A 26,222-nucleotide genomic window follows, 5' to 3' on the forward strand; every position below is an offset into this window, starting at 1 on the left:
GCAATATACCTTGTTACAGCGTTTTTAGAGTAACCCTTTCGCCATGGGGCGCAGGAATAAGGTGGCTATTAACTATTTCTTTTTATGAATTTCCAGACCATCATTGAGTGTCTCAAATACATCACTTCAGGAGACTTTCCACCAGGAAGTAAAGGAAACACCTTTGTCCACGATCCCAAAGTAGGTCCTTGACAGGAGTAATTCAAGTAAACAAATATAAGCTGTTATAGAAATGTTCTCAATTACACATATTTTTGCTTGTCTTATTCAACTTTTTCAAACTTGCAAACATTGTTTCGTATTGTCAATGCAAGAGCTGGGCAGTATGACACTTAGTTTTTAAAGAGTTTTAATTATAGATAATGTTGGTCTGTTGTAGGATGTTCATGAAACGGATGTACAGGCACGGATCAGACTCCAGTTTAGAGATGTGAATGGCGATGCTGTGGTAGTCCAGAAGTCTATGCAAAGTACACAGAAGGGAAAGAAAACTGAGTTCAAATTCCTTGAGGGTTTCATCAAGTAAGTTGTCTTTTACTAGTCTCTTATACTCACCAAGGCTTCATTTATTTGAGCAAAAATTCAGTAAAAGTAGCAATACTGTAAAAATATTATGTTCCCATTCAGTCAGTCACGTTTGACGTTACGATGATACTGATGTAATGGGGTCTCGCCTGGGAGACCGATCACCTCCAAGTGGTAACAAAACGAGCCAATGGACATTGGCCAGTGAGATTTGCATGTCGAATCACACCCACCCAGACAATACGGGTATAAATAGGACCGGTATACTCAATTCATACATACTTTGCTTCTAAGCTGAGTGGTTGTCAAGTGATCGCTCATTTCTAGATCACCTTCACAGAAGAGTGCAAATTTTCTAAAGAAAATGAAGAGAGCAAAACAGCAATTTGCATTGCTATTAGGAGTTCTACACCAAAAACAGCAATTGTTATTGCTACTGTTTGCTTTCCTTTCAGCTCGGAAACCATTCCCTCACCAGCTGTAGCGTCTGGAGTCATTGGCTCAGTCCGTAGTGACCTGGACTTTCTCGAGGTATCAGGAAGCCCTGCCATCACTTCCTCTTCCTCTGTAGTCTCTGCCGAATTCCAAGCCACATTCTCCATCGTCGCCTTCTTCATCTGTGACCGCAACCCAGCCCTGGTTTTTCGTCCTTTTAGCGCTGTTTTGTGAGTTGATATCCCACCGCTGCCACCACTTTGGGGGGAAGGGAAAAAGTAACTGGAGTCCGTAAAAAAAACAAAAAAAAAAACATGGCTTACTCACACAGCACTCTAATGCAGGGTGTAATTTATTTACAGTGCCAATGAGTAAGACAGTCCACAGTGGAGTATATTTGTACATGTGTGCACAACCTGTTTGGCCGACGCAGCGTTTACCCGCCGAAAGACCGACTACTCCCAGACAACAAACAAACAAACGAACGAAGACACAAGGACAAAACACAAGACACGGATAATGTGTGTGTGTGTGTGTGTGTGTGTGTGTGTGTGTGTGTGTGTGTGTGTGTGTGTGTGTGTGTGTGAAATGATCGGTATGAGACTAGGCTGAAGGGAAATGTGGTGCAGAGAAATGTCCGTGAGCCATCGGTCCGTCGTGAGGAGTGCAGTATGGAGTGAATTGATTTGCGCAGACATTTAATTTAGGTATATTTTGCGGCACATGGGAGAAAATGAAGACTCTTACGCTCACTCTTACATCCAACAACAGAACACCGGGATTGCTTACAAGACACTGTCACTAGAGCTGCTCGAGCGCAGAGGAAATGGCGGATAGCGTACAACTCGCTGAGGGCGGAAACTATGGTAATGCAGGACTGTCAGTCAGCGGCCATGGGCGGGGCCTGAGCAGTATGATGTCACACTGCTCAGAGAATCAAAACGGCATATCTAATGAGACTGCTTTGGTTTAATGGGGATTAAAGTAAAAGGAGATGGTGGATTTTTATCATTGTTGGGTGATTGTGTTCACACACTGCCAACACACATTAATGTCCAAATACCATGTAAAAGTGGATTTTGCATAATAGGTGCCCTATAATATTCATGAGGTGAGACATTGCTATTAAAGGATAAGCACCCAGCACTTCGCCCACACATCGCACCAGAACCGTTTTTGGAACCAAAACTTAGGAATTTCGCACGGTTCCAGCATTTAAAAAAACACTTCCGGTTCTCGGTTCCCAACCCTTTACTCCCACTTGGCCCATGAAAAGTGTAAATTATGTTCCCTGTTTGAAGGACTTGTTTTCTTGTTGGATGTTAATACATCTTGACCTCTCTTGATGTCAGGCACAGAGAGAAAGAGATCCAGAGCTCTAAATGTGCTGAACTAGACCGTGAGATGATCTCATCCCTGGGCGTCTCCAAAGCTGTCATCAGCCATGTCATCTTCTGCCACCAAGAGGAGTCCAACTGGCCTCTCAGTGAAGGGAAAGCCCTCAAGCAGAAGTTTGATGAGATTTTCTCAGCCACAAGGTATTTTTATCTGGACAATGGCTTTGTCACTTAAGCTTCATTCATTAAAAGGGTCATATTGTACTTTTTATTATTGTTCTTTTTTTTTTTTTTTTGAGGTCCACATATGACTCTTTGGTAAAATATGTTTTAGTTTTTCCTTTTACATCCTCTCTCTGAAACTTAGAATTAGACGATCCCCTTCACAAATGCTTAATGGGCAACAGCACTGAATGCCTTTAATTTTTGTCTAGTAATTTTTATAGCAATAATGCTTTTGGAGTGTGAAGGATGTTTTCAGTCAGTTTATGAGTTCATCAAGTTATTTTATCTCAAAAGATCTAGGAAAAGGTATTCTTGCTGCATAGATATATCATCCCCATAACAGCATTCAAATGAAGTTTTAATCATTAATATGTAATAAAATATATATATATAGTGGTTTGAAAAAGTGTTTGCCCCCTTGGTAAATATGATCAAATATGGCTGTAAAAAATAAATCTGCATTTTTAATCCTTTTGATATTTTATTTAAAAAATGTGCAAAAATCGAACCTTTCATTGAAGTAAAATAATTGAAAGTGTGGGGAAAATCACATTATGAAATAAATGTTTTTCTCCAAAACACGTTGGGAACAATTGTTTGCCCCCTTTTATTAAATACTTTTTGCAACCTCTGTTTTCCAAGATAACAGCTCTGAGTTTTCTCCTATAATGCCTGATGAGTTTGGAGAACACCTGACAAGAGATCAGAGACCATTCCTCCATACAGAATCTCTCCATCCTGTTCTCCGTTATAAGATTTCTAGCACAGGCTGTCAGGTTTAGATTATTATCTGTTGGTATTTGATCGAATCCATGATGCCATGTATCTGAACAAGATGTCCAGGACCTCTGGCAGAAAATTAGGCCCACAGCATTAAAGATACAGCAGAGTATTTCATTTTACACATGGGGTACTTTTTTATCCCTGTGTGCACCAAACCCATCTTAAGTGTTTGCTGCCGAAAAAGCTAATGTTTTTGTTTCATCTGACCATCTGGACATCTTGTTCAGATACATGGCATCACGGATTCGATCAAATACCAACAGGATGGAGAGATTCTGTATGGAGGAATGGTCTCTGATCTCTTGTCAGGTGTTCTCCAAACTCATCAGGCATTATAGGAGAAAACTCAGATCTGTTATCTTGGAAAACAGAGGTTGCAAAAAGTATTTAATAAAAGGGGGCAAACAATTGTTCCCAACGTGTTTTGGAGAAAAACATTTATTTCATAATGTGATTTTCCCCACACTTTCAATTATTTTACTTCAATGAAAGGTTAGATTTTTGCACATTTTTTAAATAAGATATCAAAAGGATTTAAAATGCAGATTTATTTTTTACAGCCATATTTGATCATATTTACCAAGGGGGCAAACACTTTTTCACACCACTATATATATATATATAACCTACAAGAAAACATCATCCCATTCCAAAGTCTTTTTAGAAGTTTGATATGTGTATATAATTATTTCTTTTCCCCTTTTCCCCTTCATTTAATGCATATTATTACCCTATAAAGGACTGTTGTGTATTATCTACACAATATATGTTTTGTAAATACTGTAAATTCTCAACAATCATGCCAGAGAAGCTTTGAACACTATGGGTCTAATTCTGTAGGCCTACACCAGTAGATGGCGATAAATGAGTGTCTATTTAAACAGACTTTTTTGCATATTGGCTTGTCCTGTGGTGTCATTTACTCATATTAAGCTGGCATTACAAATGAATGGCCGAAAATAACCAAAACCTTTTGATTAAAGGTACATTATGGTATTGGAGACCCTGAAGAAGTTGAGACAGAAGCAGGCCCAGACTGTTATTCTCTGCAGTACGGACCTCAAGTACCTAAAACAGTACAAAGATAAAGCCCTAGAGATTAGAGAGCTGCTGTCCACTAAAGAGGCTCAGCTTTCTTCATCCAAAGAGAATGTCCAACGCATCGAGAATCAGATTGACCCACTGAAGGCGAGACACCAAGAATTTGTTGGCTGATCCGGTTTTCTTTTTATTTTCTGTGGGATTTTAGAATAGAGGTTTTCCATTTTTGAGATCTGTGGCAGTTGATTGTTTTGGATAATGAATATTTAAAATTGTATTTAATAGAGGCAGGTGTATGGGTGGGCCGGTAGACATGATTAACCGGTACAAATTTTGGACTATCGTCTCTATCGCAGTTACACGCTCACGTGACGTTGCTGTGCGGCATGGTCACGAAAACGTATCATTTGCATGCGTTTTCAAGCATTGGCCTTGAATGGTTAAATACACAAACTTGTATGTCAAAACATTCATTTATGTCTTATGTGAAAGTAAACAGCTGAGAAAGAAAACACATGTGTATATTGGGTCAGGGTATTCGGTCTTAAAGTGCCTTATATTCCTGCTGTCTGTCTTTCATGATTATCAAACTACAAAAGAGAGAAAATCTCTCCCTGACTAAATCACTTTTGTACATTTAATTAGAAGAAATTTATGTTTAACTTCCCCATTGAAGACTATAGTGTTTTTTTTTATTATTTGATTATACAGTTTATGTAGCATTTCTTATTTATTTATTCTTCTGCATTTTTTATTTTTTATTTATAAATTTTTTTGGTCATATATCTTGGAAATTGGTTTCGTATTCTTATTTTATCGCTGACTGTTTACATGTCTTCGAGCTTGAGTTAAAAAAACAATAAACATTTTAAGCCTAGTATTCGTTTTTTGTGACAGGAATTATGACATTTCTATGGTATCAACATTTTTGTAATCATAACCTAATTTAAAGCAAAATGATATATATGGTGATATATATCGTTATCATGAAATAAATTACTTGTATCGTGATATAAGATTTTATTCATATCGTTGTTGTCATTGGCAGCAAATTCATCCCAAAAATATATGTTTTACATGTATGCATTTACATAAACATGTAATAATGTGTATTTTTAAATAATCCAGTCATTTAAATTATTTATTAATAAAAAGGTCATCAAGATTAATACTTTTATTTTTATTTTTTATACTTGTTATTTACTTATACTTATTATTTTGATACCAAACTAAAATATAAAATTGATTCTAAATTATTGATAAGTCTGACATCAGTGCAAAAACAGAAGCTTCACATTATGATCAGTTGAGTTAAAAACAAAAGATAGATGAGCCCCACTGAAAATAGTCCAAATGTGTGCTTGTGACTGCACATCAGTTGAATTTTAGCCCATACACTAATGCAGTCATGTGATGTATATTCACTAAACACACTTTCCCCATGTTTTCAGAACCGACTGTATGACATAGACAGCAGCCTCAGCAAAATAATGAAGTTGGATAATGACATCAAAGCTCTGGACAGCAGGAAGCAACAGATGAAGGATGATAACCGGGAACTAGAGGAAAAGATGGAGCAGGTAACCCAAGGTTTTTTTTTTTTTTTTATATATCAGTCATCAGTTATGAAGCTTTCACTGCTTCTCAGTATTAGTCATAAATGCCAGATAAGGATCATGCGAAAGCAGAGGAAGTGTTTTGCATAGAAAACATGTACAGGATGTTCAGTAATTTATGGTTTTGGTATTTTAACTGCTGCTGTTTTTCATCTGCTGTTGGAATGAGGGGTTTGCGTTTGCTTGCTTATCTTTGTCATTTGTTTTATATTGTTTGAAAATAAAAGAGGTCCATCCACTAAGTTTTCTTACTAAAAGCCATAAAATTTTCTTCATTTACCTAAGGGTTCTTCTGGACTATTGGGGATCCAAATAAACTCTTAGTGTTATACTATGTGTTTGTTCTCAACAGTGCTCCCATTGAAGTCACATTAGTGTTGATGCTTTGGTTCACTGGTAGTCAAGTCAAGTCTCATTTATTTATATAGTGCTTTTTACAATACAGTTTGTTATCAAAGCAGCTTTACAGAGATAACAGGAAAATAGTGCAGCAAAGTTTGTTTCCAGAAGAAAACAGCGTCACAGTCCAGCTTAAGTAAGCTCAGTGATGTTTCATTTTTGGTGTAAAAAAAAAGTTAGTAATTTAGTTAATTTATATATATATATATATATATATATATATATATAGCAGCTCTGGTGAAAACAGTGATGTCATCATCCAGCTCACCTCAGTTCTCAGATAATGGTGTCAATGCAGGCAGATCAATAATATTGTTGAATATTAAATTAAATGTCCCCAAGTGACAGATTTGAGTTCAACCTGAGTCATGTCTCGATTTATTCCTCCCCTCTTTCTTTCCCCAAAGGTTACTTCTTAAATTGTAATAAAACAGAGAGACAATCATCAATATTAAACATGTCTTGAGTCTGGAGAAATGTAGAGTTGTCAGCATTACAATGAAACGTAATACCATGTTTTCAAAACATATCACCTAAAGAGAGCATGTACGGAAAGAAAAACGAAGGGCCTAAGACAGAGCCTTGCAGCACACCGTGTGTTCATTCCTTGGGGCGCCTTGACTCTGTGTTGTGCTGTGTTTTTAGGTGTTTCAGGGCTCAGATGATGAGCTGCAGGACATGTATCAGAACCACCAGCAGACTGTCAAAGAGAAGGAACGGAGACTTACGGAGTGCCAGCGCGAGTTAGAACGGGCCGGCCGAGAGTGCAAGAGGATGGACCGCATCAAAAATGACTTGCTAGTTGAGCAAGGTAGTCGTTTGCTCCTTTGCTATTAATTTATTGTTGTGTGGTGGTGGTGGAAATGTGTTCTCTATATATGATCAAATGGTTGTTTCGTTGATTGTAGTATTTAAAAGAGTCAATAGAAGAATAGTGACGTCCTTAAGTTCTTATATAAAGTGCTCTCGTCTCGAGCTTTAGGCGTTAAACACATATATATTTTTGCTTTTCTCCCACTTTGTGGCCTTCATCATTTATCCTCTTTTTAAATTGAAATAACTACTACTGCAAAGTTACTTCACTTAAGAAATTTTGCTTTTATAGATTAGTTATTCCAGTCCTAAAGTACACTATACTTGTAGACATGCACTAATAACTAGGCTAATACTTTCACATCGAGTGATTTTGCTCAAAATGCATTTTTAGCAGGAAAAAAGCTTATTCTTTCTCAGAGCTGTTCATCGTCATTGTTTCTGTTCATTTGAAGGCCGTCTGCAGCTGGAGGCAGATAGACACACACAAAACATTAAAAAGAGGGACACCCAGGTGAAGAGTTTAGCGTCTTCCCTGGAGTTGGAGGGCTATGATCGGACTCCTCTTAACGAAAGACAACTCCAGAGCTTCCACAGACAAGTCAAAGAGAGACTGGACCAGGACACTGAAGCCCTCAACCAAACTATGGTAGATAATTGAACTGCAGGTTCATTTACCACCCAGTTCACGCTCTTTTGTATGTATGTATATATATATATACAGTATATATATATATATATATATATATACACTGTATATATATATATATATATATATATATATTGCATTGCCAATTTTTATACACTTTATGAAGTGTTTTATCCAATATAGAGACATATGTAATGTTTGGGTAACACTTTAATTATATTATTTTTGTATTATTCAATGCTTAACAGAAAATTATTAAATAATATTAATTCAGATATTTATAAATATCCTGAAACTTCATATATTTTCAAAAGTTCAGTATTAGTATCAGTATATAGCATGTTGCCATTTTTAATAATAATTTCTTGTTTTCAGCAAGATATGCAGGAGAAAGAGGCACAGAAGCAGCAAAGCATCAATGATCTCCGTGATAAGAAGACCGGTCTAGAGAGCACCGTTGAGCTGAAGAGAGACATACAGGCCAAGAAACAACAGGAACTGAAGAACATCAAGTGTGATCTCCAAAAACTGGAGGGCTCCTCTAGCAGACTGCAGGAGCTGGACACTGAGCTTCAGAAAGCGGTTAGATCTGCACTACACCACTAAACTTGCTTTAAGCATTAAGCCCAAAGTATACTTAGTTTTTTTTAACGCATGCGCTAGCATATGCGTACAGTCGAACTCGTAGCCTTTCAAAATATACTCCATTTGATAGCATGCAGACGGTCGACACATGCACTCTAGAAAGTTTCATCTATGTCCAGTGTTTGCCCTATTTTTCTCCAGAAGTTATGACTGATAAAAATGTCTTTTAAAATAAAGTTGCGGCTTTCTCATAACACCCCTCACACAAACGCTTGTCAATGTATGTTTGTTGTTGTTGCAGTCTTCAGTATGTTCTATGTTGTTGTTGTTCCGTCTCTTTTAGTTTCGTTTTCTACTGTGAAACAACAGCCGGGCCAGTGTTGCCACCTTATGGAACAACTGATTAGTGCAAAACAAATTCAGTTCGCTTGTGCGACCTGCGCATACAAAACGTATTTCATTTGTCAATGTTCTGTTGGTTTCCACCAACTGAACCTTTAACTAAAATGACTATGGAAAACATTTATGTATATAGCGCGTTCATGTCAGCTAACAGCTTGCACCAGCTCAATCCCTCTTTTGGGGTAAAAAACTACTTTGAGGTTTACTGAAGACACACAGTGAGAAAATAGCGATGAAAAGACAGACACAGTCATTTTTGCAGCTGACCTTATTGCATACATATGTAGGAGTTTCCCTTTCAGATGTAAAATTTATGTGAGAAGTGTATTTAAATAAATTATACAACGTAATCTACTAAGATCTGCGGTATTCAATTTACTGATATTTGCGACATTATTTTTAATGTCAGTCAGGATTACAGTCTCACGCTAATTTGCCCTGTTTAATAAATCTGGCCTAAAATCTGAAAATAAATTGTAGAAAGAAAACAATACTAACACCGCAACCAACAAAACTACCATCATTGACACCCTGCATTGCTTTTGTATGTGTTTTTCTTAATGTATGTGTGTTTATAGGAGCGTGAGCTTGATAATGCCACGCAGGCCTGTACTGTGGACAGTCTGAAGGCAGAAGTAATCGATCTACAGAAGGAGAAAACTGAACTGGATCAGGCCCAGCGCAGACTGGACCAGGAGATGGAACTGCTCAACACACACACCAGGGCACATGCAGAGATGGACATGCTCAAGAAGACCAAGGTGAACACACACATCATTCTCGCCCGCAGCCATATCACCTGTAGCCCAAGACTGGTTTCCCACTGAAGCTGAGCAGGGTTGAGTCTGTCAGTACCTGGATGGGAGACTCCTGGGAAAACTAGGTTGAGGCCAGTAGGGGGCGCTGCTCACCCTGTGGACTGTGTGGGTCCTAATGTCCCACTATAGTGATGGGGACACTATACTGTCAAAAAAAGCACGTCCTTCAGATGAGACGTTAAACCGAAGTCCAGACTCTCTCCAGTTGTGGTTGAGGAGAGACCGTATGTACAGTATTGTAGTAGTACATTAGAAAAGTGCTTTATAAATGCTTCATCCATCCATTGTGATAACACCTTTATGCCTAATTCCGAAACAAATGCAGCAAACAAACAAAACAAATGTCTTTGGACAATAAAGGGGTGCAGAGATGACATCAGAATTCTGCTAATAATCTCGAGATACCACAATATATCCTACAAAATGTGTTAAGTTCTAGAGGTGTTTGAGTTTGCCAGCACAATGTTTGCAGTAGATAACTGTAACACTAGATGTCAGTACAGTCTTTCTGCAGTTTCCTGACCGCCTAATATCCTCCAGTCTTTTATAAACACTTCAGTTTGTCATTTTTACATCACAAAAAATTAACTATTTATAACAATAGTGTACATTTGTACACTATTACAATTGTACATTGTGTTAAATTTCAGTTTCAACAAAAAAAGTTGAATTGATGCCTATTAAAATGAAAACTAATGCTAGGTTTATTTTAAAATGTTTGATGGGGCATCAAAATAATTTATAACATTCCATGCTGCCTAAAGCAAGATATGATTGGAAATCTGAATTTAAAAATGAATGGTCAATCAAACACATCATCTTTTACAAACATTGGTCATCCATTTCTTACTATGATAATTTTTCAGATTAATTTCTTTAATTGAATAGATTGCTTTTAAATAATTATTTATTAAGGTCATGTGCAATCTATAAAATAGTTCCTTCAGAAATTAGGCTATGTTTTCATACTCTTTTTAAAAAGCAAGAGTGTTTTAGCAAAGACAATATATGCTACTATTTATGTTTTAGAAGTTTGCAGATTTTTATATACAGTATATGGATGAACCAAATTATTCCCATTATTACATTTATCAAAATGTGCTGAATCAGAGCAAACTGTGAGATATTAACTGGACGTCACTTAGGCCAAAAGGCATTCTTTCTAGGCAGTTATGGCAGTATACAGAATATACAGCACAGTAATGTCTGGATAGTGTGATCTATAGACTCTAATATAGCAGTTTTATGATCAGTGCTTATGCCAGACAGAGACTTGCAAAGAGACAGCTTTATCCAACTAGAAAATAAATAGTTCATCTCTGCTTCGGATTCCAGATGGAGAAAGAGGAGCAAGTGAGGAAGATCAAGTCGAGACACAATGAAGAGCTGGTGTCTCTGCTAGGACACTTTCCAAGCAAGAGCGAGCTGGCAGACTGGATCCACTCCAAAACCAGAGAGATCAACTCCACCAGAGAACGGCTCAGCAAAATGAAGTCTGTCGCCCTTTGATTTGTTTTTCCGCAAACGTTTATTATAATAAGCTAGAGAAAGCCATAAATGATGATATTCAGTGTGAGGGCCTATAATGTTTCATGCAGTTTTAATCATAATTGAAATGTCTACGTGATGAGCGACATACACACATGCATTGACACTGATGTAACAGAAAATACTGGCCTTTGTACAACCACCCACATACTTAAATCTTATACTTATTTGGTTTCGATTTCTGGGTTCCTGAGGAACAGGTCATCTTCAGGTCAGTGGAACATGCAGTGTAGTTTTCAAATGGTGACGTTTAGCTTACACAGACATGTCTAAAATAGGGCTGTCTAGCAAATATGGCAGATATGACTTGCACTTGTAGTAGTGTACATAAACTGTTCGTAAGTTCACACACATCAATAAAATACATGTTTATGTGCAAAATAATATCGGAGAATGTACAATTTTCCAAATGCTATATTTACACAATAAAATGTAATTATCCTCCAACTTACTCTAACTTTAACAGTGCTGAAATAATTCCCAATAAATGTTAATACATCCTTTACAGCCTTCAGATAAATTAACTAGCATTACTAGACAAGACTTTTCATTTTTATTTTTCATAGTAAGGAGCTTGCATCTGGAGAACAGAAGAAGACTCACATCATGGCAGAAATCAAACATAAGGAAGAGCAGCTGGTCAACTATGAAGAGAGACTTTTCAACGTGTGCGGCAGTCAGGACTTCCAGTCAGACCTGAGTAAACTGGAGGATGAGCTGGAGAAGTCCTCTAAAGAGAGGGGTATGCTCTCACAAAACATTTCAGATCCACACTAAATCTACATACTGTGCTCATTTTGTTGGCAAATCTTCAGAATAATGCCATATACATTTGGTAGAAAATGCTAATATAATGGACAAATCATACATGAGCCCGTTAGGGTCGAGGGACGCGTTTTGTGTATGATGGCCTTTGAATTCTGCTGAAGTCTTTGAAGCTTTTCAGATGCAGATTCTGTGTGGGCCTGCTTGACGGTAAATTACTGTTTATTGGTAAACAGGATATAGACTTTCTTTATGCCAAGTAGAGCAATGACTGTTGATATGAAGTCTGATAAGATATCAAGCTGGGACCCACACAGCTGAGTTTATGAAGTCCACAGCAGTTACACAACCCAGTATGTGTGTGAATTCAGAACATTCCTGGTTTTCTCAGTCTTCCGTGTTTTGAATGTGATTATCGGAAGTGTTGGGGAAAGTTACTTTGAAAATTAATGCATAACAATATTGCGTTACTCCCTTAAAAAGTAACTAATTGTGCTACTTAGTTACTTTTTTTTTAAAGTAATGAGTTATGTTAATTTTGCGTAACTTTTTTTGCACCTGGGCTGGGCTTGTTTTTTTTATAACAAAAAAGTTATATTTTTGGGCAAATGTAAAGACCCTTTCACACCAAAAGTGAAATAATAAGCCTCAGGCTGAAGGAAATTCATGGCTGTACAGTAGAGGGCGCAGCTCAGACAAACCTATCAGCTCTGCTGCCATTTCTGGATAATGGAAGAATAGGATGCAGGTTTAACACTTTAACCAATAAAACTTAAAACTTAAAAGTTTAACACTTACTTTAACCAATAAAACAAAAAAAATCTATAGTCATTTTTGCTTATGGTTTAACTGAATCATCAAGGCAAGGCAAGGCAGGCAAGGCAAGTTTATTTATATAGCACATTTCATACACAATGGCAATTCAAAGTGCTTTACATAGAAGAAATAAAAATAATACAAATAAATGTGGAGATGGTGGTCTAGTGGGTTAAACCACTGAACTGGTAAATCGAAGGTTGCTGGTTCGATCCCAGCAGTCACCACCAGTGTGTCCTTGAGCAAGACACTTTACTCCACGTTGCTCCCTGTAATAAGTGCACTGTAAGTCGCTTTGGATAAAAGCGTCTGCCAAATGCATAAATGTAAATAAATGTAAATAAGAATAATTAAAACAGTTATATATACAGAAAAATAAAATACAGTACAGTACAAACAGTCGGACGAACAGTGGCACAGTGCTCATTCAGTAAATGCATAGCTAAACAGAAGTGTTTTGAGTCTGGATTTGAATGTGACCACTGTAGGAGCACATCTGATCTCTTCTGGGAGCTGGTTCCAGCATAATAGCTAAAAGCGGACTCACCATGCTTTGAGTGAACCCTTGGTATTTCTAGCTGATATGATCCTAATGGTCTGAGTGATCTGTTGGGTTTATATTCAGTGAGCATATCTGCAATGTATTGAGGACCTAGGCCATTGAATGATTTATATACCAGTAATAATACTTTAAAATCAATCCTAAATGTAACTGGGAGCCAGTGTAAAGACCTGAGGACTGGTGTGATATGTTCATATTTCCTGGTTCTGCTCAGAATCCTGGCAGCAGTGTTCTGTATGAGCTGACACCGTCTTATGGTCTTTTTGGGAAGGCCAGTGAGGAGTCCATTACAGTAATCCACCCTGCTGGTGATGAAAGCATGCACAAGTTTCTCTACTTGTTTCTCTACATTATCAAAGGTCAGAAACAAGTACATTGGTCAATAAAGTGAGATTAAATGCATAAAAATGTATGTTTTATTTAACATATTTAGTTTTTGAAGGTTTGCATAGTATTCTGATTCTGCATTTCACTGATTTTATTCATTTTGAGAAATATTGAATCTTTTTTTGTGCAAGTGAGATGAGTAAATGCACGCTCACTTTTAGTCTAGAACTGCAATAAGCATCATGTTCACAAAGCACACAAACACACTCACACAACGCCTCTCCACTTACTCATGATTCTCTCAACATGGGGACAGGAGAGCTGTCAGTCAATAAATGGGAAAACAAAGTAATTTGCGTTACTTATTTTAAAAAGTAACTGAGGTATTTTTTGGAAAATTCAAACTTTACTTTACAAGTTACTTGAAAAAGTAATCTGATTACATATCTCAAGTTGCTTGTAATGAGTTCCCCCCAGCACTGATTCTCATTATCTTTTTGTCTTCTCTTGGCAGCCATGTTCATCAGTCAGCTGACGGAGGAGGGCGAGCCCTGCTGTCCCGTGTGTCAGCGTGTGTTCCACTCAGAGGCCGAGCTCCAGGACGTCATTAATGACATGCAGTCCAAGCTGCGGCACGTCCCAGACAAACTGAAGAACACCGAGCAGGACCTGAAGAGGAAAGAGCGCAGGCGTGATGAAATGATGGCACTGAAGCCCATCAGGCAATAACACTTTTCTGGCCATTCAGTTATCACTTTATCTATCTATCTGTCTATTCCTCAATCTGTTTATCACTTTAACTATCCATCCTTTACTTCATGTCTATACATCCATCTTTTACTTCACCTATCCATGCATCCATCCATCATCCACCTGTTTACCCCTTCATTCCTGCATCCTTCCACCTGTTTACCCCTTCATTCCCCTATCTATCTATCATCCATCCATCCACCTGTTTGCCCCTTCATTCCCCATCCTTCCATCTATCCATTCATCATCCACCTGTTTACCCCTTCATTCCTCCATCCTTCCATCCATCATTCTTCCTGTTTACCCCCTCATTCCCCCATCCTTCCATTCAACCATCCTTCCTCCTGTTTACCCCTTCATTCCCCATCCATCTGTCCGCCTATTTACCCCTTCATTCCCCCATCCTTCCATCCATCCATCCTTCCTCATGTTTACCCCTTCATTCCCCATCCATCTGTCCGCCTATTTACCCCTTCATTCCTCCATCCTTCCATCCATCATTCTTCCTGTTTACCCCCTCATTCCCCCATCCTTCCATTCAACCATCCTTCCTCATGTTTACCCCTTCATTCCCCATCCATCTGTCCGCCTATTTACCCCTTCATTCCATCTATCCATCTATCCATCCATCCACCTATTTACCAATTCATTCCCCATCCATATGTCCACCTGTTAACCCCTTCATTCCCCATCCTTCCATCTATCTATCCATCCATCCATCCATCCATCCATCCATCCATCCACCTGTTTACCCCTTCATTGCCCATCCTTGCATCTATCCATCCATCATCCACCTGTTTACCCCTTCATTCCCCATCCTTCCATCTATCCATCCATCATCCACCTGTTTACCCCTTCATTCCCCATCCTTCCATCTATCCATCCACCATCCACCTGTTTATCCAGGGTTCCTGCGGGGTCTTAAAAAGTAAAAAATTCTGACCTTTAAATTTAAGGCCTTAAAACGTCTTAAAAAGGGCCAGATTTTCATCCGAGGTCTTAAATGTAATTTAGTCAGGTCTAAAAAAGGTTTTACCCTTGTTCATTTCCAGAAATGCTGGCCGCAGAAAGTTACAAAGTAGCAAAAAAATATTGAGTCGTAGTCTACAAAGCAGAGCTCTAGAGCAGGGGTCTCCAACACGTTGCTCGTGTACTACCACCAGTAGCTCGTGGCTTGATTGAGGTAGCTCGCCGATGGGCCGTTCACATATCGTGTCTTTTGCACGCTCAAGTTTGTTCAAATGTAGGCGCGCGGCAAGCACGCTCATAATTAAAGCGATGCGCTTATTTTTTCCAGGCACAGCGAGATGAAAAAATATCTACTTTTCAGAATGCCGCAAACGCACCGCAGGTCATGTGACAAGAACCAACCAATCAACTTCACCCTTTCCGTAACAACATTAAAATCTCTGTTAGCATGAAGGATGGGGGGTGCACCCAAACACTACAGGTGTTTTTCTCTTCTCCGTAAATAAATCTTGTAGCAGAGCTACAGCAAGCTTTTTTCGGAGGTGGAAATCCATTAGCAACTAAAACTTCTTTGTTGTTGTGGAGAGCGCAGTGCATGGTTGCATTGCAATGACAGCAGCAATCTCTGTCCACCTGTTTACCACTTCATTTCTCCATCCCTCATCCATCGTTCCTCCTGTTTACCCCTTCATTCCCCCCTCTCTTTACCTGTTTACCCCTTCATTTCTCCATCCCTCATCCATCCTTCCTCCTGTTTACCCCTTCATTCCCCCATCCATTCATCCATCCATCCATCCACTTACTTACCCCTTCATTCCTCCATCCATACTTCCTCCTTTTTACCCCTTCATTCCCCATCCTCCATCCATCCACCAGTTTACCCCTCCTTCCATCCACCCCTTATATTGATATTGATGAATATTTTTTGTCTTGACAGGCAGTCCATAGTGGAGCTCCAGGAGAAAGAGCTGCCAGAGCTCAGAAATAAACTCCAGCGTGTGAATCGAGACATTGAGAAGCTGAAAGGAGACACTGAGGAGCAGGAGACGCTGCTGTGCACACTGATGTCTGAGGAGGACACCGCCAAGGCCTGTCTGCAGGACGTCTCCCTCATGGATCGCTATCAGGTCTAAGCTCATCTCCAGCCAGTCCAAACGCAGAAAATAAAATCCAGTAACATGCAGCACATCAGAACAACACAACATTTACTTAAAGACTTATTTATTTATCACATAGAACATTCAGAAAACTGCAGTATTTGGGATTCTTATTAAAAATACACAATACTGAAAGTTTATTATGTACTAAATCTCAAGTTTTCTGAAGTCATATAGTAGCTTTATGAAGAATAGAGCAAAAGTTGTTATCCGGTTGTAAAGGTGCACAATGCAGGATTTTCAGTTACTGTTTGTAAACACAACATTTAAACTTGGCCCCTCCTCACAGGCTGAAAACCGCCAGAGGCACAAGTCCTCTCCCTGTCTATCAGTTGCACACGCAGCCGAACGACTCAAGAGAACACCAGCGGGAACATGAGCGATAAGCTGTTTTGTTATAAAAAAAAAAAAATCAAATATTGTGTCAATCATCCGCAAATAATTAGATGACTGCTTGTAATTTGCGAGCGAGTTTAGCCATCATCAGTCTAGCTCACTAATAAACAATAATTACGTGTCATCATAAAAACATAATTATAATGCCTAGTATTCTGACGGATTACAGATAGCTGTCAACAAGGCAATAGCAACTTACCGGACAACTTAACCAAGCTTCAGACTCACCTGTGCCACGCATCATTATTGGCTGGGGCTACACATTCCACAGGAATTCAGGAAGAAAATATGAAAATATAGGCAGTAGTGTATTTGTAGACACAAACACCGCTGCACACTTCTAGTGGACCATAAACCGTGATTGAGAGGCATTATTTTTGTATTAGTCTATACACAATTTTTTCCCCGAAAATCCTGCATAAGTGCACCTTTAAGTCTGATGTCATACATTACAGTTTCCAGGTCCAAATGCTCCTTTGGATCCCAAAAGCAAACAAACTGTGCTAATATACTCTCATGGTGTGCTGTACTACTCCTGAAAAAATCACGATCTTAACCTTTATCTCCATAGAAATCTAAAAACAAATTGTTATGAATCATTACAATTTTGGTGTCCGGGACAGAGTCTAGAGACTATAGTGTTCTATAGCTCTAAAAAAAGCTTAGCTTAAAGGTGTGCTATAAATGAATAGTTCTCATAAATGGCTTTCGATATATTATTCTCACTTGAAATAGAGTATAAACTTGGACGCAACAGTAATTGATGTGGCACAAGTTAGTATTAGCACAACGCAGTATTTTTATTGAACTGTGGGTAATCAGAATGTTTCCTGTCATATGTAGCTTGACCTGAAGGATGTGGAGAGAAAGATCGCTCAGCATGCAGCCAAGCTTCAGGGAGTTGACCTCAGCCGAACCATGACGCAGGTCAGCCAGGAGAAACAAGAGACCCAACACCGCCTGGACACCAGTACGTTCAGCTCTTTATGTAGAATACAAAACACTTTTTGTGAATCTCATGTGAATGTACACTCCTGTTCAAAAGTTTGGGGTCTGAAAGAAGTCTCTTGTGCTCACCAAGGCTGCATCTATTTGATCAAAAATACAGTAAAAACATGTGGAAAATTATTACAATTTATAATGTTTTCTGTTTTAATATATACAAAAATAGTAGTGTAATTTATTCCAGTGATGGCAAGGCTGAATTTTCAGCATCATTACTCCAGTCTTCAGTGTCACATGATCCTTCAGTTCATTTGGTACTGCTTAAAACAGTTGTGCTGCTTAATATTTTTGTGGAAACCATGATACTTTTTTCAGGAGTCTTTATGGATAGAAAGTTCAAAAGAACAGCATTTCAAAACCGCATTTGAAATCCTTTGTTACATAATAAATATCTTTACTGTCAATTTTAATCTGTTTAAATAGTCTTTTGCTGAATTAAAAGTATTCATTTACTGACCCCAATCTTTTGAATGGCCATGTACATTAATTTAAACATGTGTCATTTGTTCTTTGATATTCTTATTTTATATTTATATAAATTTATAAGGGAAATTGTATATCCTGAGTACTGTATCAACAGATAGACACAACGACCAACTAGATAGATAGATAGATAGATAGATAGATAGATAGATAGATAGATAGATAGATAGATAGATAGATAGATAGATAGATAGATAGATAGATAGATAGATGCTAATAGGAAAAGGTATTTTTTCGATACTTTTAATCACTTTCACTACTTAGGTTGCACCAATAGGGATTACGCTTATGTGTATCTAGTAATTCTGTTGCACCAAACTTTAAAATTTGTTTAAAAATAAGCATGCTCTCATTTAAACTATCATTTTGATCCTAGTTTTATTTTACATTTAAGATAAATTAACTTTAATCTTGTTGCTCCATTACTTTAAACTCTGATTTAAATCTCAGTTAGGGATAATCTTTAAATTTACAGGAGAGGTTTAAATGCACCTACAATAATAATAAAATAAAATAAAAACACATAAAATTAAAATATGTGGCTGACTAAACAAAGTAATGTAATATAAAAGAAACTGCATGCATTGTTAATATAAAAGAAGTATTAGCAAAATGCTATTGGAATTTATTTTAAATGTAGCATGTCACACCACAGCAAATGTTAACTAAGTATTTTATGTCAAATACCCAAATACTGGTAAAATAAGTTCTAACACCTACTGTATATGACCCTGTTTATCACTGTGTCTCCATGTGATGCTCCTCGTGTTTAGCCTGCAGTAAGATCGAGCTGAAAAGGAAACTGATCCAGGACCAGCAGGAGCAGATCCAGGCCTTGAAAAGCAGCGTAAACGAGATTCGTGGAGAAAAGCTCCTGATCTCCAGCAACATGCAGAAGCGTCAACAGTTGGAGGAGCAGTGTGTGGAGTTCTCCACTGAAATCCAGACGCTCCAACGAGACATTCGAGTGAGGAGCGCCTCTCCACTTTAATGTGCCTTTCATTCATAATGAGAAAAGTTCCCTTTCATAGGTTCACTCGATGCAGCGTCATTAGCTGACATTATCGAAACACCCTCCAGGTATGAAGATTGTCTGAAACCTGTATAGAATCACACCAATTCATTGGCTGATTGTGCTTGCACCGGTCACTAAGGCATGTGTCACCAGGATGTTATCATGGCATCACTCCTCAGATTTCTGCTCTTCAGAAATCTGAGCCATGTAGTGTGTTTCTTCTGATTTGAATGGATTCATCATGTTTGGTGGCCTTCATCACGGAGATTATTATCCTCTGGGTGAACACAATGGCATTTCGTAAGTATGTGGCTCTGTGTCCTTTTTTATTACGAGCGAGGACTCGCATGATAAGTGCTTGGGCTATCATCATGCTCAAGCCGCCTTTAATGACTTGTCAGCACTGCAAGAATTTTCAAATGAAAGTGCTTAGTTTTTTTCTCTGAGGAAACAATGATTGGACATCCCTCTCTAACTAGTTCTGCTATTGCTGAAGTGCTGCATGACCTAAAGCTTAGGGATCCGATTGTTGAGTTAGGGGAGAGTGGAGGCTATGGAGAGTGAGCCCATGAATTTCTGTCATGCTTTCCCTATCGCTCTCTAAATTGCATGCTGAAAGCCTCTCCGGATGAGTTTGCACATGATGATTTGTGTGCAGATCTGTTAGCTCGTGGTGCAATATATTTCGGTTTGGAGAATCAGACCGATTCTAGGCCACCTAAACCATATCTGCCCTGCAGGCCTTTGCCCTTCTTCTAGGATCTCCATCAGGGTATATCAATCACAATCTCAGATGCTTCTGAGTTCACCACTATCTGTAAAACTGTGTCTGAGATGTAGGTGGTTGAAGGTACACTTGTTCCTCAGATTCAAACCGAAGATTGGTTTGTTACGATCTATCTGAAGGATGAGTATTTTTGTTTTAAAATTGTCCCAGAGGCACAGGAATTTCCTCAGGTTGGATTTTACCAGTTTTGTTTTGTTTTTTCTCAATTGGCCCTCATTTAAGTATTTTAATTTGGTTCTGATTTGCGGGGGCTTGAGTTGAGACTAAACCTTCAGAAAGGGGAGGATACCCTCTACGAGGCACATATGTGCCTTCAAGTGTTGTCTTATTGCATCGTGGTGCAGAGACTGACAGTTGGATCTGATTCGCTGTCTGTGGATTGACTCTCTGGTTTTCTGCTTTATCAAGGTGTGAGGCAGCCAAGACATTTCTGCTCTGTACAATTTCCCTCATTGGATTTATCTTTTTGAAAGGGTTAAAAGATTCTCCATTTGAGCCAATGGAATCAGCTTTAGAGAAGAGTCTGACACTTAAGACAGTGTTGTTATTGGCTCTGTCCTCTCTTGAGAGAATCAGAGATTTACAGGCCTGGCAAAGGTCTTGTTATGACCTAGGTTACTTAGAATATATATACCCAAGGCTGCATCAGCTTAATTTCGTTCCTAGGTTGCAGTGTTGCCCTTTTCTATTCCACCCTTTGTGTCTTGGGATAATGTAAAAGATTGCATAGGTGTTTCCCAGTTAAGAGTATTTTAAGTCGATTTCGCTGCTATGTGGAAAAAATCCAACAGTTACAGAATGCACCGGTTCGTTTATCGACCCCAGAGAGTTAAAGGTTTAAGTTGACCATCAAGACCATAATGGTGTAGGTCTGAGTAGCTGATGTTGCATTGGGTGAGAAATGCTATTTGTAAAGCTTATGAGGCGTGTGGGTTATCTTCACCTCTGGACACTTCTATAACAGTTTATAATCTTGATATTAACCTGACCCCAGGTTCCCAGTTTTGTTGTTGTTGTTGTTGTTGGTTTTTTTTGCTTTTTGCTTGAGCGGGGTGTTATTTATTCATGTTTGTCAGTGTTTTGTGTTTTTGCAATCACAGACTGATAAACCAGCAGTTATCTCGTAGTGTAGTGCTGTGGTTTACTGTTCCCATAGCTTCAGCTCCTGACTCAGCGTTATATGAACCCATAAAAGGGAACATCTATAGATTACTTATGTATTTATTCAGTAAGATTGCATCAAACTGATAAAAAATGACAGTAATATACATTTTAGTATAATAGTATAATGGCTGCTGAAAATTCAGCTTTGCCATCTCAGGAGTAACTTACATTTTAAATATATATTTAAATAGAAAAACAGTTTTCACAACAGTTTTTTTTTACTGTATTTTGATCAAGTAAATGCAGCTGTGGTGAGCATAAGATAATTCTTTCAAAAACATAAAATCTTACGGACCCCAGACTTTTGAACGATAATGTAATCATATTTTTACTGGTGTGTCATGATTTGTGTTTATTAGGATGCAAAGGAGCAGATGTCTCCTCTAGCTGAAACTCTGGAGAAGCTCCAGCTGGAGAAACAGGACATTGTTGAAAGCGCAGGATGCAGAAACGGGAAGAAGGGCAAGAAAAGGTGTTGGTTAATTTGTTTTTGCATTTGTGTTTTAGGTTTTATGTGACTTATTTATGTTTACTGTGAAATTATTCCCCACAATGTATTACATGAAAGGTTGTGGATTTTTACTTTAATGCAAGCCAAAGTCATTGCTTATCATCAGAGTTGACTAAAACTTTATACTTTCTTTTAGATAAATTCACTCAAGGAAAAAGTTAAAAACTTGACCCTCCTTGAAAGAGAGACCACCAAGTACATTGAAGAGGGCAAAGACTACAAAGAGGTACGACAAAATAATGTGCATCTCTTAGCTCTCGTTTCCTAATAAATGCAAGTATGTTTTCTCATTTATTTTCTTTTTTTACTTTTTCTTATTTAGCAAAAAGAAACTGAGCTACAAGAGGTTGACAAACAACTACACGAGGCTGAAAAACAGCGAGAGAAGACCAATAAAGACATGGGCAACATCCGACAAGATATTGACACTCAGAAGGTCAAGCAAAGCTTTATGTGTTTTTGCTTTTGTTGTTGCATAGGCCTATATATACAGTTGTAATCTAAATTATTCAACCCCCATTGCAAATCAGATTTATTGGCAACATTTACAGACTTTCAGCTGTTTGCAATGAACAAATCAAACAAAGGTAATTTAAATAGCTCAACACAACAAATCTTTCAAGTGGTTTCCCCAAATTCAACTGAAAATGCCACTTTTTAATGACTTCTGCAGTTCTAAAATTATTCAACCCTTTAATGGCAAGCATCTTTATTACTTAGTAGAACATCCTTATGCTGTTTGATCTGCTGCAAACAAGATGTTTACCCAGACAGCAGCTTCTGGCAGCGATTCTGAGGAATCTTAGCCCATTCCTCATGAGCAATATTACCCCAGTAATATTCATTAATTCTGAATATTAGAATATTTTTCAGTAATATTCTTGGGTTTGCGTGCTGCAACCGTCGTCTTCAAATCCCACCAAGGAAGGTCCAATGACGCCCAAGCTTTAGCTTCCTCACTAGGATTTCCTGATACTTTAATGAATCCATCTCTCCTTCCACACACTGCAGGCTTCCAGTGTTAGAGGATGCAAAGCAGCCGCAGAGCATCACAGAGTCCCACCATGCTTAACTGTTGGCAGAGTTTTTTATTTTTATTTTTTTTAGCAAATGCTTCATTCTTGTTCCTCCAAACATACCGCTGATCCACAGGGCCGAAAAGTTTTGTTTCATCGCTCCACAGAACCTCTGTGGCTTATTTATATGATTTTGAGCAAATTGGAGCGGACTTTTCTTGTGCTTTTGGGTTAGTAGTGGTGTACGTCTTGAAGTTCTGGCATGAAAACCGCATGCGTTTAGTACGTACCTTACTGTGCAAGCTGAAACCTCAGTGTCTGTTGCCACCAAGTCTTGCTGCAGGTCTTTTGCGGTCACTCAAGGGTTTAGGGTTAGGGTTAGGGTTAGGGCTACTCGGGTGGTTGGATAATTTTGAGACTGCAGAAGTAATTTAAAGTTGCATTCATGTAATCACAGATGTACTTGATGATGGTGAGATCAGATCTCCGTGTGGAGCACCGGCTGTTGTCAGACTCCTTGTGCATTTAAAAATATCACTGGATTATTACAATTAATGGCAAAAGGAATCTTTAGAAATGTAAATGGATATTTCCTACTGACATACTACAGCAAAAGATCCAAATAACTGCATGGCTTAAATAAATTTTGGGGGGGTGAAAATACTAAAGTGCCTAAGACTTTTGTACAGTACTGTATAAGTGCGTTCATTTACTGGATTAATCGTACCTAACGTTCATTTTTTTTAATATATTTTTTATTTGTAATAATTTCATATTCTCCAAATCAATGCAGAAACAACATAAAGACAGTAGCCTATATTTTAAATATTTGTTTAATGAAAGAAGGCCAATATCACCGATACCAAAACTGCTATTGATGTCTCTATGAAATAGATTTTTTCACAATTTTAGCCATTAATTATAGGCATTTAGCGTTACAGTATAATTTAATTATACAATATAGCTATTCATTTCCATTTTTAATGATATATGATTTTGTGATTTTTAACAGGTTCAAGAACGCTGCCTACAAGATAACTTGACCTTACGGAAGCGTGCGGAGGAGCTGAAAGGGGTGTCTAGAAAACTTGAGGCTTTGCTTAAGGAGATGGGAAACATGCAAGTCGTGCAGTTGCGCAAGTATGAGATAACTTATACCTCTTATATACAACTACCAAGTGCCAGTTAGGAAGTCCTGATGATGTTTGACACTTTCTGAAGCTCAGAAGACTTTATATGCTGAGTATGTTCTTTGGTTACCATAACTCTAAATTAATCTCTCTCACCAACTCATAGATTTTACTCCTTGCTACTTTAATGAAACCTAGTTTGTTTAAAGGGGAACTATGCAGGTTTTTTTTAGCTTAATTTACCATAACTGAACGGCTTCGGAGTCATTGGAATGGTTATATGACTTTTTTCGGGTTGAATGGTGGTCTTCTCGCACCCCCCTAGCGCCTGTGAGCGGAAAAAATCACCCTTGCAACTTTGGGCCGGCGGGCCTGACCTCAGCGTTAGGAAGTATCGTGTGATATCAGGTCTCGCGTGTAATTAATTGCTTTACGGCACTGCACACATACACTATCTAAACATTTATATGCTGGCCTTCTGTGTATCATACAGACCTCAGTGGACATGGCTCCATGCGTTCGCCGGCTTCTTTGAAAACAAATGTACATGACCAGGGTTAGAAGATGGGAGGGGGAGAGTCACCAATGAGTTTTGACGACAGTGTTGTCAAATATCTATTCCGAAGCTGTAGGGGGAGCTCTATAGAGAAACTGGCGAGAAAACAACGAAGGAATTGCCAAAACTGCATAGCGCCGCTTTAAATGTTCACAAAGGGTGAGAGTTCAAATGAGTGTGTATCTTAAAGAGTGTATCTTCTGTTGTCAAGTGAGCGGCGAGAAGTCGAGCGAAAGTTGGATGACCTGAAAAAGAACCGCAGTGTGGCTGTCGGTCGGCAGAAAGGCTACGAGGACGAGATCCTCCGTTTTCGTAAAGAGCTCAATGAGGATCAATATAGCCGGGCTGAGGATCTCTACAGAGACAAAATGATTGTCATGAGAACAACAGAGTTGGCCAATAAGGACCTGGACATCTACTATAAAGCTCTAGACCAGTAAGTAGGTTTTGCTATCAGGGGTTTTCTGAAGGGTAATTTCAAGTAGCGGTTTGTCAGAGTGTGTAGGTTTGGTTTTGATGTGGTTCGGCAGAGAACAAGAATCAACAATCAGCAACAGCCCATGTGTGCGATGACCTAGACTGAAGGAAGTCTGACTCAACTTTTAGCACTAATGGTGTAGTTGAATCATCACTAACTGGTGGGCTTAATATCACAAGGACTCCACAGAAAGATGCTAAATCGCTTAACATGTTATAACCATTGCTATGGTGATCTTGCCATGTAAAATAATTGTGTAATGTATACAAAATTTGGTCCAAAACATTATATTACACACTATACACATTTTTGTATATTTATTCAGAAAATACTAAGAAATTGTTCAGCAGATGAGATTATACAAAGCGCTTTATGTAAGAGAAACATAGAAAGCAATTTTTCATACAAGAACAAACAATAATCACTGCAATACCCAGTAAAGTTAGAGTAAGCTACAACATAGGTAAAATTGCAGAAAAGTAATAAAGAAAGCATCATTTTATTTGCAGGAAATGCCTTTCATTGTTATTGTACTTTAAAGGGCTCATGACATGAGAAATCAAATTTCCCTTGACCTTTTGACACATAAAAGGTCTTTATACCGTTAAAATACCCTAGAAGTTGTTAAAACATCCTCCTCATTAAAACAAAAGCATTTAACCGAGCTACAAAAGCAGTTTGTTAGGATATTACGGGGTCTGTGATGTCACATGGGCAAATACACTTGCATATGATATTTTTCCACACAATTGTGGGACTAGTACTAACACTAAACTCAGGTCCTTGTGGAACTATACTGGTTCAGATAATATTTTAATGTTGATTCTCTCCTGCATGAAGACCCTGGCTAAGTGGTTCGATGCACAAGCACTGACCACTCATTTATAGTTTACGAGATCTGTGTACAATTTACATTCATTTGACTCGTCCAAATTTGATCTCATTTTCATTGGTCTCTGTTCTGCACAAATTTAAAATCAAATTTACAAAAAATTATGGTTTCTGTTGAGGAATATACAGAGGAAGTCACAAATCATTATCGTTGGTTTAGATCGGTATCGTCCTGCGTCTTCACAGAAGTTACATCAGCAGGCCTGTGGTTGTCTGAATCGTTCTGCAGTCATCAGCCTATCTACAGTGCAGAGGCGTTATCCTGACT

The 26,222-nt window shown here is 38.3% G+C and overlaps 1 pseudogene across 1 annotated transcript; it reads left to right on the forward strand.

Annotated features, from left to right (window-relative positions):
• Positions 1 to 26,222, forward strand: LOC309477977 (DNA repair protein RAD50-like; annotated as a pseudogene). The gene is made up of 20 exons: positions 1 to 180; positions 380 to 522; positions 2,313 to 2,498; positions 4,289 to 4,493; positions 5,798 to 5,926; positions 7,007 to 7,172; positions 7,630 to 7,823; positions 8,199 to 8,405; positions 9,389 to 9,571; positions 10,964 to 11,121; positions 11,743 to 11,918; positions 14,161 to 14,368; positions 16,303 to 16,492; positions 17,762 to 17,888; positions 19,180 to 19,373; positions 21,732 to 21,844; positions 22,020 to 22,109; positions 22,206 to 22,319; positions 23,912 to 24,039; positions 24,797 to 26,222. The product of its transcript is annotated as a DNA repair protein RAD50-like (transcript).

This window comes from Leuciscus leuciscus, assembly GCF_965113295.1.
Source record: "Leuciscus leuciscus genome assembly, chromosome: 16".
Classification (NCBI taxonomy): domain Eukaryota; kingdom Metazoa; phylum Chordata; class Actinopteri; order Cypriniformes; family Leuciscidae; genus Leuciscus; species Leuciscus leuciscus.